This window comes from Ptychodera flava, chromosome 5 (genome assembly GCF_041260155.1).
Source record: "Ptychodera flava strain L36383 chromosome 5, AS_Pfla_20210202, whole genome shotgun sequence".
In the NCBI taxonomy this organism is placed as follows: Eukaryota; Metazoa; Hemichordata; class Enteropneusta; family Ptychoderidae; genus Ptychodera; species Ptychodera flava.
The window spans coordinates 20,186,027-20,192,133 of record NC_091932.1 but is presented as its reverse complement, the minus strand read 5'-3'; positions in this window follow the sequence as shown (position 1 = coordinate 20,192,133).

Here is a 6,107-nt window from a genome sequence, read left to right as displayed (position 1 = left end):
TTCATTTTTACTGTTTTGTAACCTAACTGCATGAGAAAGTTATTATCAATGTAAACATTTTAATTAATTTATCATAAAGTTTTTAGACAAGCTATGTTAAAGTTTACTGTTATTGTTCTGTAATTTGTTCCATGCTAAACAATTCTTTTTCTCAACCATGATAATGTGTAGATTGTTTGAAGTCCTTTATGGATTTTTTCAGATAGAATTGTTTAAGGTAGTTTGCGCCTCAAAACTGATAGTCAATTGATAAGCAAGAATGTGAATCAATTGTCATAATGCAAAATTTAGGTTGAGAGAATTTATTCTCACTAGTTTTAAACTTAACAACTGATATTTGAAATTCAAAATGGCCTCCCATGCTAGATTAATTAACTCTACAGGAAAAAGTGAAATTCCTGGTTTTCACCAAAAAAATGAAGACCGGAAAGACTCTTGTTTGCTCCACAGGTTTCAAACCAAGTCCACAGAAGCAGCACGCTAGATAAGGATTGTAAAAATTTCAATATTTCAAAAAAACTGAGGAACATTCTACCAAAAAAGGTAGATTGACAAATGACAAACATAGTTTGAGTGTGGTAAAACTGTTGAGTTGACACAACCCTGTCTTGGTGGCAGACATTGACGTGAGCAAAGAAGAGCTTATGATATTAGAATATGCAAATTTTGCATTAATATGCTAATTTTATACCCTTCTTTCCATAATGTGAAGTTGTAGGGGCAGATGATTGGACAGAAAGAACAACCAGAAACATGCTTTTGTATCTCATTTGGAAAATGAAGAAATACTCTGGAAATCCATTTTCTACTTTGTTCCGAGTATAAAGTCAAGAATGAAGACAAATTTTGTTTTTGTAGGTGTCAATTTATGTAAATAAATTGACACCTACAAAAACAAGAAAAACAGAAATCTAATTCTGACATTTAAAACATAAGCAAATTTGTTGTGATGTTGACTGTTCAGTGTTTCACTGGACTAAAGACAATTTTACTTTGTAGACACATTTAACTGTATTTATTTGAAGTTTACAGAAATAACTATATGGAAACAAAAATGTTCCAAAATCCTGTGGGTGTTACAGCACTTACTTGCATTTTAGTATGTTTCTTTACAATCTTTTCCAGTATATTATAAGATCCCTCCAGTGTACATTAAGTTTGACAATATTCCCAGTGACCAATGTATAGGGAATCTGTGTCGGTCTATTTTCTTTGATCAGATTCCTCATAATTCAGTATTTAGTTGTGTCTATTGTTCACAGAGTTCCCATCAGCCCTCATTTTCAGCTCCCTTGGAGTTTGTACGATTTCCCAGCCTTGTTATTGTGATGATTGGAAATTTTATTTTTCCCATAAAGGACGACTGCCATTTTGAATATTTTAATATTTGTAAATTTCTCTGTTACCAAAATTTGCACAATGAAAAACCATTTTCAAGGTAATTGTTGAAAGTTTCTTGGGGAGGGGGGGGGTTTGAAGTCTTTTCACTTTGAGGCGCATGCTACTTTAATGTCTGGCATTTTGAAAAATACTTTCAGACAAATACAAAGTGATTCTATAGCTGTTCAGATGACCAGTGGTAAAATTTGCTCATGTTTGGTTGGAGAGTTTGGATTTGATGTTCTCAGAAAGTTTGGTTGGAATGTACCCAAATTTGTGTTCATCTGGAAAGTGTTGGTTATGATGATTGTTCAATAAACGTCTGACTCCTCAGTTTCTCGTGGTTGACATTGAACTTACGCACCTCACACTGGTGGTGTGTTCAATTGACACGACCATAATCATGATTAGCGAATCAGTCTTGATATTTCCATCCAATACGCCAGCTATTAACAATAATGATTTGTGATTCCAATTCTGCTTCGTTTTTGCTGGTGAACCACAGCTTTTGTTCTCACTTGAATATGTTTATGTATTTAATTCTAAAAAAAAATTGAAACAGTCATTATGATACACAATCGGTATGAAAACTAAGTGCTGCTATTTCAAACTTGGTAACATTTCTCATATACTGCCACTGAAGTTACCAAAGGCCAAGTTTCATCAGCCATGTGTGTATTACTTTCAAAGATTTTGCATTAAAGTTTGAATCAGTTTACGCTGTAAGTAGCTTCATAAATAAAACTATTCATTACCAAATTTATCGTTGTAATTTGGTGATTCTTACGTCATTGGTGTGAGAGTTTTAGCTGAGAAAACATTTTTCGGCCATAATTGTTACTAAAATAGCTACATTGTATATAAAGTGCAATAAACTGTTCAGCTGTCAGTCCACACAGAGTAGCCCTTGGTGGTTTACTTACTAATCAACAAGTCAGTGACTTTGAAAAATAAGTGGTGATAAGGAGGCTAATTGTACCGGTATATGTCGGTCTCATACAGTTGTAGCACCGAATTGAAACCTACTGCAGCATACAACACTTATCACAATGGTACAAATTTTAACCATCTGAACCCTTTGAGCGCCAAAGTCAATTTTTGTTGCCTTCATAAAATATAGCCCGGTCAAGTTTTCTCAGATTTTTGCCAAAATTTTGATTACAAACTGTAGCCAATGAAATGTGATGTCCGTTAAGTCCAAAATTATCAAAAACATAGGGCCAAAGTCCCTGAAGCTACTATAGACATGGATACAAAATTAAGTATTTCCTAACTGTATGAAATTATCTCACTAAGGTCATCCTAGGGACTTGTAAACCAAATATTAAAGCTGTCTGACCAGCGGTTTTGAAAAACAAGCGACTCAACAGTTGACAGAGCTCTGCTGTGTTATGTAGAGAATAACCTTTTGTGACACATGTATTGATGAAGAAGGTGGATATCTTTGATAGCTCATTTCAGGATGGCCTGACCAAAAATAGAAAAAAAAATTCTGTAAAAATACAGATTTGCATATTTCATCACAATTTTAACAAATCTAAGTTGGGTTATCCCTAGGGACCTGTATACCAAATAACAAAGCTGTCTGACCAGTGGTTATGAAGGAGATTTTTTACCAAAAACGCCTTTTTGGTGCTAATTTGCATATTACCACAATATCAAAAAATTAATAAAATTAGTTTCTCAAAATCATATATTTTATCCACACAACAAATATCAAATCAGTAAGTACTGCAGTTCTCAAGATATTTGAGTGGACGGACACCTCACAAACGGACATACATACATACATACATACATGTACATATGGTACATACTATATTAGTCTATAGTAGCTAATAAACGAGAGTTAATTACATTCTATTTAAAGTAAACAAGACTTGCTTAAATCAAGCTTTACATCATAAAAATACAGCATATCTGTCAGGTTATAAAGAATCTTAAGCTGGTTATTTTCATCCTAACCAAGCACATTTTAACTTTCAAATTAACATTGTAAGTAAGTTCTGTTGACTAAGTTGAGAAAGTTAAGAAAGCACACTGAAGAGACAAATGTTTGAAACTTAAGAAGTTCAAGGTCATCAAAAGCATTGTAAGGAATCATGTAACACTTTCATTGCACTGTTTACACAGATTGCATAATTGCTATAAATAGCACATGAGGAATCTTACAGCCCAGCTTTACCATACAAACCCTATCACTTTGACCACTCTTTTAATTGACCACTCTATTTTTTTCCTCAAAAAGTAATTTTATTTTATCCTCAGCAAGTCAACCATACATGAAGATTAGAACTTTATCTCTATTTATTTGACCACCCTATCATGACAAACTATTACGAGCAATTTCTTTGAGATAACATACAGGGCACAATAAATGACGGTTCAGAATATGTCAAAGTTGGGATTCAGGAAAGTTGCCTTTACATGTTTTAATCCTCTAAGATGGTAAGCATTTCACTATGAACTGTCAAAAAAAGTTGAACTTTCTGATAATTCTACACTAAAATTATTTGGCTTTGATGAATATTCAATTATTTAAAATCATATTAAGTATTTTTTCTGGGTGACTTGATAGGGTTTATACAGTACAAGAATTACATACAATGTAAGTCAAATTTTGACCAAAAATGACCAAAAAATTCCTTAAAATACACATTTGCATATTTCATCACAATGTGAACAAATCTAAGTTGGGTTGTCCCTAGGGACCTGTATACCAAATAACAAAGCTGTCTGACCAGCGGTTATGAAGAAGAAGATTTTTACCAAAACGCGTTTTTGGCATTAATTTGCCTATTTTCAACAATATCGAAAAATTAAAAAAAATTGTTTCTCAAAATCATATTTTTCATCTACACAACAAATATCAAATCAGTAAGTACTGCGGTTCTCAAGATATTTGAGTGGACGGACGCCTCACAAACGGACATACATACATACATACATACCAATACATACATACAGACTGACGACCGACGCCGGACGGATACCCATCCCAATAGCTTCTATAGACTATAGTCTATAGTAGCTAATCATATTATTTTTTTCTGGGTGAATTGATAGGGTTTATACAGTACAAGAATTACATACAATGCAAGTCAAATTTTGACCAAAAATGACAAAAAAATTCCTTAAAAATACACATTTGCATATTTCATCACAATTTGAACAAATCTAAGTTGGGTTACCCCTAGGGACCTGTATACCAAATAACAAAGCTGTCTGACCAGCGGTTATGAAGAAGAAGATTTTTTATCAAAAACACCTTTTTTGGCATTAATTTGCCTATTTTCAACAATATCAAAAAATTAAAAAAAATAGTTTCTCAAAATCATATTTTTAATCTACACAACAAATATCGAATCAGTAAGTACTGCGGTTCTCAAGATATTTGAGTGGACGGACGCCTCACAAACGGACATACATACATACATATACATACATACAGACTGACGACGGACGCCGGACGGATACCCATCCCAATAGCTTCTATAGACTATAGTCTATAGTAGCTAAAAATTACAGAAAAATTCATAAAAATGGTAAAATGGTGCACTAAAATTTTGGTGGGAAAATAGCAGCACTCAAGTGGTTAAAGGGACAAAGTTGCTTTTTTTGAGCTATTTTCATGCATTATGTTTTTATAAGAAAAGTAGTTTGTATTGTTTAACTTCTTGAAACATGCTGATATAATGGTCAACTGTGCACAACTCTACTTGCTGCCAGACAAGATTAAAAACACTCAGAGAAACGTTTTACAGTTTGTACCAAAAAATCAAGTTCAAAGTCTCACTAATGCATGGCTGAACATACACCTGCATAAAGTTTGGACGTTAGGCCAAGAAAAAAAAATACCGTCAATGACGCTGTACCTTCTCTAATGTGTGGCCAGGTCAGGTAATTGGTTGTTGGCATGGAGTTGTTGGTAAATAGTTGATGATGTAGGGGCATGAGTTGGGATATGGACCCAAAGAACCCAAAAGATGATTATAATCAATCAAAAAAAATTCTAAGCTAAAGTATAAACTGCCTAAAGATAGTTCAATGTGGAAAAAAAGTTAAATAATTCAGAAATAAGAATTAACAGTCCAAAATAGTAATGACGCACTTCCCTACTGACCTGAGTGCATGTGAAATACACAACCTGGCATCTGTAAATTAAATGTAAAGTAAATGTATACCAAGTGATCATATTTAAGTCACTTTTACAACTGTTTTTTAATGATTGATTTTCCAAGAGTCCTGTGGAAATGATGAAAAACGCTTATCTGGTCTTGTGTTTGTAAAACCTCATGGCTGATAATTGTCATAGTATTCAAAAAATATTGAAAGTGAAGAAATTACTGTTTTTAATAGGCATATTTTCCTTGAAATACATGACCGTGTAAAGAATATATGCTAAAAGTGTTTAAGAGTAAATTTCTTTTCAAAAAATAATTTAATCTGTGACCAAAGGATTTTTATTCTTTGAGTTTACAAATTCAAACATTGCAATTTGTTCAATCATCTTGTGCAGTGCAAAATTTATAAAATGACTGAAAAATAAAAAAATTGGCAGAATTACAGTCTTTGTGATGTAAAATCATGGGTTGACATCACGATAATTGTTAATCTGTTCGAAGTACTACTATACTATAATTTAAAAAAGAAAAGTTCATGCAGAAACGGTAACATATATTGTCAGCAATGTAGTGTTAATTTTGACTTTACATCAAAATATGCCT